This window comes from Staurois parvus, unplaced genomic scaffold, assembly GCF_062004578.1.
Source record: "Staurois parvus isolate SC_StPar_1 unplaced genomic scaffold, SC_StPar_1.0 ptg000010l, whole genome shotgun sequence".
Taxonomy (NCBI): Eukaryota; Metazoa; Chordata; class Amphibia; order Anura; family Ranidae; genus Staurois; species Staurois parvus.
In genome coordinates, this window is record NW_028317806.1 from 245678 (window position 1) to 261353 (window position 15676).

The window sequence follows — 15676 nt, forward strand, 5'->3', positions numbered from 1 at the left end:
CAGCTGCCGGTTATCGGCAGTACTTTCCTCACGCTGTGACAGCATGAGGAAAGTACTGCTGATAACCGGCAAATGTATTTACATAGATTGTAAGCTCCAAGGAGCAGGGCCCTCCTATCCCTCTTATATTGAACTGTATTGTTGCTGTATTGTCTTCCGTTATATTGTAAAGTGCTGAGCAAACTGTTGGCGCTATATAAATCTTGTATAATAATAATAATAACATAGTGGTCGGCTGTGATTGGGCAAAGCTGATCACCTGGCAAAAGGCCTGTGTGATTGGCCTTTTACCATGTCCTGTGATCAGCTGTGTCCAAAGGATACAGTGACCACAGACAGTGCCGGGTGGTGCTTTCTGGGAGGATGTCACATGACACCCTCCCAGAACTGTCATTCGGCTATAGCCTGGTAATAAAGTGGTTAATAATGCTGAACAATGTATTTACCAAGGAGGAGCTTCTTCTCATAATCCCACATGGAAGAGAGATATATTTCCAATATATTTAGAAAAAAAATTATATATGTGACATATATTTATAATACATTGTCCTACGCTAATATATTTTAACATGTATTCTAAAAAATTTAAATTTAAATATTTTTTCTAAAGACATATATTTAAAAATATATTTTTTAAAAATATATTCTTCAGATTTTTTTTCACATATAACAAAGTCGTTTTAACATATATTATAACATATATTTGTAAATGCATTAAAAAAATGTAGATTAAATGTATTTTCAAAGACATATATTTGAAAATGTATTTTGAAAAATATTTTTCATATATTTTTTAATATATAAAAAACGCATTTCAGCATACAGTTTATATATATTGAAATATATTGAATATGGTCAAAATTGTAGTATTTCAAATATTTGTCAAAATATTTGGGAATATTTTTAAAATATATTTTTCTTCCACGTGGGATACTACACTATGTCAGGCAATGTATTTACCCAGGAGTCCCTCCTCACTAATATTACAGGATGCCAGGCAATGTAAATAACCAAGAGGCCTTCTCATCAATATTACACAGTGCCAAGCAGTGCATATGCTCAGCAAACAGTGTATACACAGCAAACATAAGCCACAGTACTTGTGCCCATACTCTCAGGCGTACATAACGTGCGGGGAGTGCGGGGATCAGGTGTGCGTAATGACTAGGCCGCTGCACAGAATACAAACAAACATTACCTTCTTCTGTCAGTACACCCCCCCCCCAAGCTTATTGTCCCCACAGTACTGATCTCAACAGCCCCAATCTTCCCCCCAAGTACAAATCTTCCCCCACTTCCCTGGATCCCACCAACTCAGTACAGACCCACCCACTCGGCCACTCAGTTTAGCCCCTCACACAGACTCCTGCCCCCACTTATCCCAGTACAGACCCCTCAGTAGACCTTCAACAGCTTGAGCCCTCAGTACAAACATCTAGTACAGATATATCCAGTACAGACACCCCTATTAGAGACCCCCTCAGTACAGACCCTCCTAGCGCAGACCCCCCCAAGTACAGACACCCCACATTACAGACCCCCCCATACTGACTACCCCAGTACAGATTCTCCCCCTTCCCAGTAGAAACAACCCCAGTATAGACTCCTTCTATACAGACACCCTCAGTACAGACCCCCTAAGTGCAGACGTTTTATCTCTACCCCCCCAGGACTGACTCTCCAAGTACAGACCCCTTCAGTACAGACGCCCCCCCCCCCTTAGTACAGAAACCCCCTCACCGGTAGAGTACAAACCCCCCTCAATACAGATATTCCAGGGTGCAGACCCCAAAAGTCTTTGTAGTATGTTAAATAAGAATATTGTACTGTACATCATATGAGATTCCTTTAAACTTTTATATAATATGATTAATAAATCTGTAATTTTAAAAATATATTTATGTGTTGAATTTATACCTTTGAGTTCCATCCTAGTTTTTTTCTTTTGGGTGTAGTTATGGAGATACGTCATTTATATACCCAGGATTCCTTGTAATTAGTATTACATGATGGCAGGATATGCATATACCCAGGAGTCCTCCTTACTAATATTACATGATGACAGGCAATTTATATACCCAGGAGTCCTATATCACCAGTATCACAGAATACCAAGCAATGTTTATACCAAACAGTCCTCCTCTCCATTATAATATGATGCCAGGCAATGTATATGTAGCGCCCCCCTGGATCTTCCGGATGCAGGATAATACCTCCAAAGGGCAGGGAGTGAGCTTATCCCAGGACTGAGTCCATGGCTATAAAGGGAGATTAGAACTGAAATTAAGCACTAATATTGAACTTGAAAAGGAGTGGGAATGGAGGGTTAGGGGTTTCATATGCCATGCAGATCACTTATAGACTCTTTGGATTCCAAAATACAGTCCACTTTCAAGGTGTCAGAACCTTTAAGCTGACCCGGCAACACTGCAAGCATGTTTTCACAGTCTAGTGCGTTCTCCAAGCAAGTCACCAGGCCCTTCTGAGAGACCAGCCTTCACCCTGGCTCTAACCAGCAAGGGTCCTGTCCTGGGTCTTCTCATCTTGGCTTGGCTTTCTCCACATGAGGCAGGACAGCCTTAGGACCACTTCAATGCAGGCAGGCCCCAGACAGGCTCTCTTCAGCAGCACTTCCTCAGGCCTTGGCCTCAGGCAAGAGAGGGAACACATGGCCCACCCAAATATATATATCCTCTCCCAGAATGCACCAGTGGCCATAAAGCCTCCTACTGAGCTGTCTGGAAGAAATATAAATATTCATAATCTTATACTTTGACCTGTGGTATCAGTGACACCTATCTGGCAACAGTTCGAAATGCACAACCCAACTAAGATTAGGGGAAAGTCAGATAAAGAACTATGCAGGGGCGGACTGACCATTTGGAAACTCGGGCACTGCCCGAGGGCCCTGGGTCAGTAGGGGGCCCCATAAGATGCTCCTGGTACCTTGTTCATAGGCTTTTTTGAGTTTGGGCAAGGACACAGGGGCCCCATGATCCCCTATTGCCCGGGGGCCCCATGAGTTGTCAGTCCGCCCCTGGAACTATGTCATCAGTCTGAGCCAGCCAAAAACTAGATTTGCATAGTAGCCCCAGTTTAGGACCTGGGGGCTACACTCTCCCCCCTCTAAGGGAGATGATGTCCTTAGCGTCTGTAAAAAAAAAAATAACTCAAGCCTGAGAGTAGGTATCTGAACCAAAAATTGGATAGAGAAAGGAAAGGGAAGAGGCTTTACATTACCAAAGCATCAATAAATATTGTATCTTACATCCAACATGTTACAATAACCTCACTATCTATCTAACTACCATCCGGCTAGCAGCTTGACAGTAGGTCTGGTCACCTGAAAAACCAAGAGTCACACAGAAAATACACAACAGCAGTACTGTTCAATCTGGAGCAAAGCCCCACCCCCGAGGAGGTGAAACTTTCTTCCAAAACCTAAGTGCAAAGAGCAAATGACTTAAGAGTCCATCCTAAACTCAAAGTAGCTTAACCACCATCTAGTGGCAGGTAAATGTATGACATGAACCCTTTTGTAACAAGCACTGAAGTCACACACAGTAGCAAAATCTTGACCACGTAGGTCCTCTTTCTATATTCTGATTGACTGTGTGCCCCATAGTCCAATCACAATAAATACAGCTTTCTCAGTCTTTGTTCAAAGGACGGAAGACTCTTGTAATCTAGGCACGATTGCAGGAACACAGAGTAAGTATACATACTGTGATTTTTACACAGTATGTAAACACACAGTGTAGCCATGCCAGTGCCCTGAGCAGCCCCCAGTCATCCACACCAGTGCAGCCACATGAGAGCCCTGATCAGTCATGCCAGCCATCCACACCAGTGCAGCCACATGAGAGCCCTGATCAGTCATACCAGTCATCCACACCAGTGCAGCCACATGAGAGCCCTGATCAGTCATGCCAGCCATCCACACCAGTGCAGCCATATGAGAGCCCTGATCAGTCATACCAGTCATCCACACCAGTGCAGCCACATGAGAGCCCTGATCAGTCATACCAGTCATCCACACCAGTGCAGCCACATGAGAGCCCTGATCAGTCATGCCAGTCATCCACACCAGTGCAGCATGAGAGCCCTGATCAGTCATGCCAGCCATCCACACCAGTACAGCCAAATGAGAGCCCTGATCAGTCAAACCAGTCATCCACACCAGTGCAGCCACATGAGAGCCCTGATCAGTCATACCAGTCATCCAAACCAGTGCAGCCACATCAGTGCCCTGATCAACCTCGCCAGTGCAGCCACACCAGTGCAGCCTCATTAGTGTCCTGCTCAGCTCAGTAATGCCAGTGCAGCCACACCAGCGCCACCTCATCAGTGTCCTGATCGGCCATGCCAGTGAAGCCATACCAGTGCTACCTCATCAGTGTCCTACTTACTCATCCATGCCAATGCAGCCATGCCAGAACAGCCTCCTCTGTGTCCTGATCAGCCAAGCCAGTGCAGCCCCATCAGTGTCCTTATCAGCCACACCAGTCAGCCACACCAGAGCCTTGATCAGCCATGCCAATAATCCACACCAGTGCAGCCTCATCAGTGTCCAGATCAGCCATGCCAGTGCAGCCTTATCAGTGCCTTGATCAGCCACACCAGTGCAGCCTCATCAATGTCCTGATCAGCCACATCAGTGGAGCCACGCCAATGCATCCTCATCGGTGTCTTGATTAGCCACCTCAGTGGAGTTACGCCAGTGCATCCTCATCGGTGTCCTGATTAGCCACGTATTTTTTTTTAATTGTCATTTTAGTTATTTCTCACACACAGCATAGGCCTACTTCCAATTACACCCCAAAACACATTCTGCTACCCATCCCAAATAAAGGGATATCGCATATGTGAGACTTTTTCACACCCTAGCAGGGGCGGACTGACAACTCATGGGGCCCCTGGGCAATAGGGGATCATGGGTCCCCTGTGTCCTTGCCCAAACTCAAAAAAGCCTATGAAAAAGGTACCAGGGGCATCTTGTGGGGCCCCCTACTGACCCCGGGCCCTCGGGCAGTGCCCAAGTTTCCAAATGGTCAGTCCACCCCTGGTGATGTGCGAACTTGGCGCTCTATTTCAAATGTCAGTGTTTTTGGTCTGATTACATTATTAAACTAAATTTTTAATATTATTATTATATTATTATTTATGATTATTTATTACATTATAACTTATGATTTCGTGTTTCAAGTTTTATCATACCCGGGATGTTTACTAGACTCTTGTTCGGGCAGATTTCAGTGAGTTATACCTAAGAATTACAGTAAAAAAACAACATATTTCCATGCAAAAAGTACCGTTTTGAGGACAGAAATACTGACATAATCAGACCGCTTGGGAGATCAAGAAAGATGACTTATTTTCAGTATTTTATACCAGAAAAGAAAAACATGTTTTTTTCAAAGATTTCAGTATTTTCTCATTTAAATAGCAAAAAATAAAAACCAAGTGGTGTAGCACTACCCTCGCGAGGGCCGCTGGTATGTTGCCCCGATTTCCCCTTGCTTCACCCTGCAGCAAGGCACACACACACACACACTTTGGATCATTGTCTTCAATGATAAGTCTAGGGGATGTTTTCTTTTTGGAGTTTTATTGTTGAAATGAGGATAGGGATGGGGAAATGTAGTAGGATACTCCAAAATTAGAACTATTCACAATGAGGACATCTGAACTTATCTCTCAGTTGAGCAATGTACAAGTCCTGGCTCAGAGCAGATAGCGGACTTCCTTGGAACATATAGGAGCAAGTGGTTTTAGGAGTGAGCCAAGTCCCTCTAGCTCAGGGGTGGGCAAACTTTTTGACTTGAGGGCTGCAATGGGTTCATATATTGGACCCGGGGCCGGACTAGCTGCTGGCCGGCCCAGCCACTACCATGCCATCCATAGTAAGTATAGTAATATTCCCCCATAGTAAGCATAGTAATTCATCCCCCCTATAGTAATTCATCCCCCCTATAGTAATTCATTCCCCATATTAATTCATCCCCCATAGTAATTCATCCCTCATATAGTATTTCATCCCCCATAGTACTATTCCCCCCCCAAGTAGTAAGCCAAGATCCCCCTGTGTCAATTTACTTACCTTTGCTCCGCGCGTTGCTCTCGCCGTGTTCCCGCGCCGTTCCGGTCTTCAGGGCGGACTGTGAGAGGAGCCTAGCTCCCCTCACGTTCATCACGCTGCCCCACCTACACACATCCTGACAGCCAATCACTGGCTATCAGGATGTGAGTGGCAGCGAGACTGGCTAATCATTGCATTTGAGCGCGCTGAATGATGCAAATGTTTGCCTGCTCTGGCTGTTTTTTTTTTTTTTGTGTATCACGCTCCGCGGGCCGGATTAAAAGGTCCGCCGGGCCGTATACGGCCCGCGGGCCGTAGTTTGCTCATTGCTGCTCTAGCTGTAGTAGTAGTAACAGGGTTGAGCTCCTCAGGTACAGGCCCGTTACAGCAGACTGCGACAGTCTAGAAGTGATAGAAACCAAGCAAAGTCCTTTGCAGTAGCATCAATGGGACAAGCTCTTCAGAACACCAGCCAGTGTTCCCTTTCTCAGACCCAGTCAGCTCACTGTGAATCCAGGGCAACTCTCTCTATCTTCAGGCTCTCAGGTTGACCCACCTGAGGCCACCTGGCAGCAAGTGCCAGGTGAGGAAAGCCTGCCTCCAGCCTGGCTTGGTGCAATCCACTCCCGGGAAAGACACTGAACCCATGTGCTCTCACAATGTAAATACCACTCTCAGCATGCAATGGGGTCACCCTGCCCTGCAATTGGCCAGGGCTGTATCCATATTCACACTGTTTATTTGCCTAGCCCCTACCCATGTTCTGGAAGGCTCTCATAGTTTCCTAAAGGCAGACAGAACTCAGACAAACTCCAAGAACACCAGAGCATCATGAGCAGACCTAACTAATCACTCACAGCACTCTATTATCCAGAATATCACACTGAATTTACCTGACAGCCTCTCTGATAAGCAGAGAAACATAGCTATGCTTAACGTAACTATACAAATCCTCACTATGAAGGTGCTACAAATAAATGCCACCAAAAAAAAAAACTTTGTCTCCAAAAAATGATATCAATTTAATTTGACTACAGTGTTGCTTTCCTGAGTAATTGGCATTCAAAGTGTGACAAGACTGAAAACTGAACATTGTCCTGGGCAGGAAGGGGATGAAAGTGTATTGTACTGGTATTGAAGTGGTTAAGCAAACACCATAAAGAGTGTATATGGACATAACATTGTTCAATATGTATAACAGCACCAATGTCTCAAGTATAAACAGGAGAGAAAAATACGGGACTTCCAAAGTACTAGAAAATAGTCATAAAGTACTTACAATGTAATAAAAATTGATAGTCTTTATGTGACCTCATAAAATTGTACTCAGTCAAGCCTGATACAGCAAGACTTGCACATAGTAAAAAGTCTTAGGCACAACACCATATAAGCACAACACATATTCCCCATGTTATCTATCTATATTTATTAATAATGGGAACGCCATCTTTTAAAAATACAACATTTATAGTATAATCACAACATTATTGAAGAAGATAAGCAATCAACTCAACGTATTTTGCTGAATATCTCCAACTTCTTTAGAAGTTAAAGGTGAGTAAAAAAAATAACCAAAACTGTAAATAATTACAAATAATAATATTAAATAGAATAAAACAATTAAATAGAATAAAAAAATTACAAATATATTATTTTATCATGTGTACTCTTCTGGGTGTTTATTTCTATTGGACTATTCAGGATGTATCCTTTTATACATAGCTATGGATGAGTTTTACATGATTGACTAAACAGTACTGTAGATATGTGCGAGTATACTCTATCTGTCTGCTTATTTATAAACCTTATTAAGTAGCTATCAATTTTAAACAATTCTCTAAATCTTTGGGGTTGTGTTCTCCTGTGGTCTTTGGCAGTGTCTCCTCCCTTTTCCTGTCTTGTAAATGCTGATATCCACATAGTTGCATATTGCTGGTTTTTATCTTGTCTGTAAATATACATGATGAAAAAACAGGGTAGTACTACCCCCGCAGGGGCCGCTTGATAATGCTTGTCCCCAGTAGTTGCCCTGACCTTGCAAGCCTTCTGACATCTCTGATACTCTGGATTCAGACATATTTCAACAGTATAGGATAATAATACAAGAGACACAATTCTTTAGTAACACCTCTATATTAGTCTTGAAAAGAGAAGACCACAAGAATAATGGGTTTAGGATATACAACCCCAGTTAACACATAAAAATAGAACACTGATAAAATAGTAATAGCCAGTTAGCAATGTTTAACAAATTATACAGTCTTGAGTAGTATGCTTCAACTAATAAACTGCAACACCAGTAAAAATGGGAAGAAAAGGCTTGTTGACTTATCTCTCTCTAGGCCACTGGCGCCGCAATGGTGGATGCAGAGAACTATGTAAATGTTTACTCTGAGAAAGATATAAGTATCCTAATTTGAATAATAATGGCCTTAAAAGAGAGGGGATCCCTTTAACTGGAGATTGCAACTTGAGCCCTGTCATATTCAAAGTTCCTCATGTGGTGATATCCATTGTCTACTGCTAGCAAAGGTGGGGGCCCATAAACAGTAGTGAATACTGGTAATTCAATGAAGTTAAACAGATAGGCTGTGGTACTGCTTAAAGCAAAGATCCCCTGATACTGAGGTGTTGTAAGGGAATTCCCATGAGATGGCTGGCGAATAGACGTGCATGCGCACAGAAATGTGCGATCGCGCACACGCACGCGCACACGCATGGCGAAGATTGTCACCAGACGCACTACAGTTCCTTGCTGTAGCATATAGCTGCTCTCTCAGCAACCCTCCCCAGCTATCTGGTAGTTGTAGTTCAATCAGCACTCTATAGGAATACAGGATGTATTGGCTATAGGTCTATAAGTCCCAAGATCATCTGCTGTAGAAAAACTTAATCCACTCTGCAAACAGGAAGTGATGTAGCAGTCCCAGTGCTGGGCACTAGGGGCAAAACAACCATAGTCTCATCTGTAAATGTCCCTGAATGGCATAATGATATAGCCAGAACCCAGCTACATCACATTTTGTACTTATGTTTTTTTTTCCGACTCTGTAGCTTTTATTGATATTTGTAATTATTTACAGTCTTTTTGTATTATATACTTTAAATTGTTTACCCACCTTTAACTTTTGAAAAAGTTGGAAATATTCAGTGAACCGCGTTCAGCCTATTGCTCATCTTTCTCCAGTAATGTTGTAATTATACTGTAAATATTTTACTTTTGGAATATGGTGTCTTCATTAGGAAAATCAGGCAATATGGGGAACATGAACATGATGTTATTAGCGTTAGGATGTTTTACTATGTGTAATGCAGGCCATAGACGGGGAGAAAAACGGCCGATTTTTCTTTTAAAAAACGAAAAATCGGTCGTTCAAGCGGCCGACGTTACCAGCAATGGTAAAAAAAATCGGCCGATTTTTATCCAGTCTACAACCGGCAAAAAGTGTCCCAGCAGAGAGCTCTGCTATTTCTTTGGCAGTTCTTTGACATTTATAGCGGTTGCAACAATGTATCTATTTGTATCCATTTACATACAGATGTTTTTATTCGGAAACAAATAGATACAATGTTGCAACCGCTGTAAATGTCAAGGAACTGTCAAAGAACTGTCAAAGAAATAGCGGAGCTCTCTGCAGGGACACTTTTTGCCGTACTGGAATTCCTCTTATTTTTCATCCTTCTTCTTCCTCTTCTTCTTCATCATCATCCTCTTCTTCTTCATCATCATCCTCTTCTTCTTCTTCTTCTTCATCATCATCCTCTTCTTCTTCTTCATCCTCTTCTTCTTCTTCTTCATCATCATCATCATCATCTTCTTCTTCTTCATCATCATCATCATCCTCTTCTTCTTTGTCTTCTTCTTTTTCTTCTTCTTCTTCTTCTTTCTTCTTCATCATCATCATCCTAATCTTCTTCTGCATCATCATCATCCTCTTCTTCTTCATCCTCTTCTTCTTCTTCTTCTTCTTCATCGTCATCCTCTTCTTCTTCTTCTTCTTCTTCATCATCATCCTCTTCTTCTTCTTCTTCTTCATCATCATCATCCTCTTCTTCTTCTTCTTCTTCATCATCATCCTCTTCTTCTTCTTCTTCATCATCCTCTTCTTCTTCATCATCCTCTTCTTCTTCATCATCTTCTTCTTCATCCTCTTCTTCTTCCTCTTCTTCTTTTTGTCTTCCTCTTGCAGGTCACTGCTCATGCGCAGATTTTTTATCGGTAAAAAATCGGCCGATTTGCCCATCATTGCCGCGAAAATCGGCCGATCGGCAAAATCGGCCGATTTGTTTTCCAACTTTACCGATAAAAAAAATCTGCCAAAATACCGAAAAATGGCCGAACAAATAGCCCACTAACGATCCGAAAATCGGCCGATTTTATTTTCGGCCGAAAAATCGGCCGATTTTCGACCCATCTATGGCCTGCATTAGTCTTGCTGTAAAAGTGATTGTGTACAATTTTATGAGAGTTCAAAGACTTTCAATTTATATTACATTATCTGTACTGTATGACTTCTCTCTGATAATTCTCTTAATTTTTCTCTCTTATATACCACTGTTAAGCAAGGTGTTTCTTAAACAGCTCAAGTGGAATAAACTCTTGTTGGCTCTAGTGATGTAAAATTTTCAGAAATGTTGAAGCCACAGGAAAAACAAAAACAAAACCTGTTTGTTTCCCAAGTTCTCAATTTTTGTCCATGCCTTCCCACCTCTAGTTGGCTCACAGTCTGCACAAACATCAGAGGACATTAATTGACTGTTGTAAACTGCTGATGGCTGTCATAAGGAGGACCCTGATAGCCTGAGACCTGTCAAGGGATGTAATCATAATGACTAATTGGGTGCCATAAGATCAAATAACAGGATGCCCTTCCATCCAGGCCTGTCTAGTATGTGATACACATCCAAAAAAGCTTTGGCCATACTTCTCTTTTAAATGATGTATCTTTTTCATAACTCTTGCTATAACCAAGACACCTAAATAAAACATGTAAATACCACTCTGTGAGGAAGTACTGATCATTTTAGGACTAAACACACCTATATGAGGTGGAAAAGACAAATTGGACACATTACTCTTTCTGAGGAGTCTACACTCAAGACCTCATGATTAGTTTCTATTAACTCAGAAAATAATTCTATGTAATAATATGTCAGTTACCTGAATGCAAAATATAGTAATTTGGAAATCTGAATATAATTAGGAAATGTACATGGTGGGAGGATCTTCTTGAAGATTATAAAACCTCTTTTTTCCACTCCTATCTCCCACCCATTAGCTCTTGTGATTGGGTGAAGGAAAGGCTCAGTTAAGGGGGGTCTGCACTGGAATGTCTATACTGAGGGGAGTCTATACTTTGGGGTATCTATACTGGGATGTCTGCTATGAGGGGTCTTTTACTGGGGGTCTGTTCAAGTGGAGGCATCTGTACTGGGAGTCCTGCACAAGCTCATTCTCTACTGGGAGTGTCTATCCTTAGAATGTCTGCTCAGGGGCATGTCCATAGTTAACTGCATTGAAGCACGCTACCATACTTTGCAGAGCACTGTGTTTGGAAATTATTTAGCATTTTTTATCTTTGATGTGAAAGTCTTACGGAGCTTCTATACTGTTTCCTCCCCCCCTAGGGGTTGTATCCTTCACGGTTGGTTCCTCACATAGGTCAATCTCCACCTGAGGTCGATCCTTCTAGTGGGCTGGAAGAGTTGGAAGTCTGTACTGCTGTCCCGTCTGTGTGCACTGTCTCAACTGTAAAACGGGGAAGAAGGTATACCCCTTTATGGAGGACAGACAGCAGGACCTTTTTGACCAGAGCATCATCAGCATAGTGAATGTGCGTGTACTGAGGGTTGTCTTTACTGGGTGGGTCTGTAGTGAAGTCTTTACTGTAGGGTCTATGCTGGGTATACTGTAGGGTCTGTACTGGGTATGTCAATTGAAAGGTCTGTACTCAGTAGGGGTCTGTACTGATGTGGACTGCCCAGGGTGGGTCTGTATGGTGGAGGTTTAAACTGAGGGGGCTCCACTTGGCTTTTCTGTACTGGGAAATCTGTATTGTGGATCTGTACTGAGAGGGGACTGTACTCAGGGAGTGCTAACTAAGAAGGGTCTGTACAAGGATGTTTTTACTGAGGAGTGTCTATACTTGGGGGGGGGGGGGGTTTACTGGGGTGTCTGTACTGAGGGGTATTTGTAGTGGTGGTTACTGGGGGTCTGTACTAATGGAGGGGGTCCGTGATTGGGAAGAATCTATACAAGGTGGGCTTTTTTTTGCATAGTCTAGGTCAGTAGTAAGAAGTGCACCTGTAGCTCTTCTACAGCTTGTGCCTATCTGCCTTATATTGGCACTATATCCACTAGAGCATATTTATTTTTCAGTAGAGTAGGGCCTGGCCAGAGAGGGATTAATTTGACGCAGCTGGCCAGCTTAAACATGTATTGAAATACAATGTGAACTAAAAATCCCTGTTGTTGAAAGTTTTCTAGAAAGGGTGCAGAGCAGTGGGCACATGGTTCATTCAGAATTTCTAGTCCTTACTGGGCCCTCTAAAAGGTTCACAAAAAGAGACAGCATCAGCAGACTGGATCTCTCCTTTATCATCAAACAAAGCTAGCTAACACTAGCTAACAGTCCTTTTATAAGAGCCAACACTCTAAAATACAGTGGTCTCCAAACTGCAGCCCTTTCCTTGCTTTTATCTGGCCCTTGGGGCACTATTACATCCACTGATACCAACAATGGGGCATAATTCCCCCCACAGTCATCAATAAAGGTGCATAAATGCTCCCAATGACACTAATGATGGGGCACAATTCCTCCCAAGGAGATCACCGGTGGGGCGCAATTCCTCCCACTGACACCAAAGAAGGGGTATTGTTTTTTTTCCCACTGACATTGGAACCTTTTTTATTCCTAATGGCCATAGTCCAGCCCCCCTACAGTTTGAAGGACAGTAAACTGGCCATTTGTTTAGAACATTTGGAGATCCCTGCTAAATAAGTTTATGCCCACTGACTGAAGTTTGCAGAATTTAAAGTACCCAGGACTATAAGTACTTTAAAGTGGTTGTAAACCTCAAACATGAAATACAATCAAAGTATATAGTGTGTGCTTGACTCAATTCAGAGCACTAAGTGTAATTCCTGTCTGCTGCTTCTTTCCTCTGCTAACAGCATGAATCACTTCTGGCAAGTTTTCCCTACACCAAGAGAAAAATGGCTACAGGGGAGGGAGCTCCAGCACACAGCTTGTGATTGACAGCCTCAGCTTTGCTCTTATGTGCTTGGTGAGGGGATGTGCCCTTCCCTCCAGTCAGCTCTTAGCTGTCCTCACTGAGCTCTGCAGTGTGTAATTTCCACTCTCTGTCCCCTGTTTTATGAAAGCTCCCACAACATTTATAAATTCTGGACTTTGAGCGGCTGCGGCGAAGAGAAGACTGCAGATAGACAGGTACAACTTGTGTAGGAGGAATTGCTTTATCTCTGTGTATCACCTGAGGCCAGTCACTTCACTGGGTATATATAAGGGTTTACAACCACTTCAATTCTTACAGGATAAGTTCACCTTTTAACAAAAAATAATAAATGCACATATTTTTACAGTTAAAAAAAATGTGCATTTATTATTTTTTGTTTCTAGAGCCTTTAAAGCATTGCACCAGAGAGCAGCAGATCACTGGTGTCATGCAGGTCTCCTGCAGACTGTCAGTGTACATCTCATACTGGCAAGCAGATACCTACTGACAGGAAGACTCAATGAACTACCTTGACTCTCCACAGTGCTGTGGTAGTTCATTGAGAACTACAAGCCAACAGCCACAAAGGCTTGTAGGGTTCTCATTCACAGAATACTGTGAATGAGTTTTCTTTTTTTTTCTAAAGAGTGACAGCTAGCAGGGAGAAGACCCCCACTAGCTGTCGCAATGGGGGATCGGAGGGGCACGGGGAACCTTTCCATTCATAACATACACCTTTCAATATTCAACTTATCCTTTAATCCCCTTTCTTTTCTGATGTATTATTGTCTTTCTTCTTTCGCAATAACTTTTTTTGTAAATATTTTGGTTTTTTTTCCTTGTCTTTTATTAAACAATATTTTACAATCATGAAAATGATCTCTAATGCACTAAGCCATAACTTTTTTTTAAGAGTGTGGCAGTGTGCATTACAAACATTTTCTAAAAGTCATAATTGTTATTGTAGATATTGGGAATGGTTTGTGTTCCAAAAAAAACATACGATGGCAGCTATTTGGTGTGTAACAGGTTAAAGGATAAGTTCACCTTTGGAACAGTATTTAGGGTGGAATAGGTAACATGTTCCAGCTCCTGCAGCCTCCTCTCCCCCGCCCCCCCCCTCCCTGTGACAGCGGTAGGGGGATCTTTTCCGGCCGATGACTTGTAATTCTCAGTGAACGGCGAGGGCACTGGTGAGCACTATCATAGTCCATTGATTCTTCCTGCCATTCAGTAACTGCCTGCCCATAAGAGGTACAGGGCAGATGGTGTACTGAGAGTCTACAGGATCATTGCACCCGTGATCTGCTGATTGTGGATGCAATGCCTTACAGGATGCAGTGTAGGATTACAGAAATTTCATTTGGGTGCAGCATTGCATGAACACGCAATTGTCAGTTAAAGCAACGCAGCGCCATATCGCAGAAAATGGCCTGGAAGGGGGGTAAATCATCTGGAGGGCATCCCACACAGAGAGAGTATCATACAACCAAAAACAAGATATGATTTGCAAGAATTGTAGACAAACAACACCCTTACTAAGTCCCTCCAGCTTAAGGAGCTGGGGAGATAGCTTAAACCGTTGAAGGCAGTCAGAAAGACCACACTTAGACATAATACAGCACATAAACAGGGAAAATTAATTAATTAATTTATTTCAGGTACTTATATAGCGCCATCAATTTACGCAGCGCTTTACACATATATATTGTACATTCACATCAGTCCCTAACCCTCAAGGGGCGTACAATCTAAGGTTCCTAACTCACATTCATACATACACATATTAGGGCCAATTTAGACAGGATCCAATTAACCTACCAGCCTGTCTTTGGAGTGTGCAAGGAAACTGTAGTACCTGGAGGAAACCCACATAGGCACAGGGAGAACATGCAAACTCCAGGCAGGTGGTGCCGTGGCTGGGATTTGAACCAACGGCCCTAGTACTGCCAGGCAGAAGTGCTAACCATTTAGCCACTGTGCTGATAAAACAAATCAAAATAAATTCCAAAGCAGCATTTGTTAGTAGATTATCTAGAACAAAACAAGCAAGGATTCTATGTGAACCTCAATGAAGACAGCGGTGGGCAGTTCAGCTTATTAAAAACACTAATTAGGATGAGTTGTTCTGAGCTAGGGGGCCCTTAAAACAAAAAATGATAGCGGGAGAAAGATACCCGCCCTGCAAAAGAGCAGTGCTGGAGTGCGCTGCAGGAGGAGCAAAGAGAAAAGGAGAGGAAGACAAAGAAGAGAAGGAAACAAAGGAGAATTGGGGAGGGGGGGGGGGGCGTAAACATGCCCCAGGGGGAGACATGACAGATGCAGCCCACTAAACTTTATAAGTTATAAATATAAAAAAAT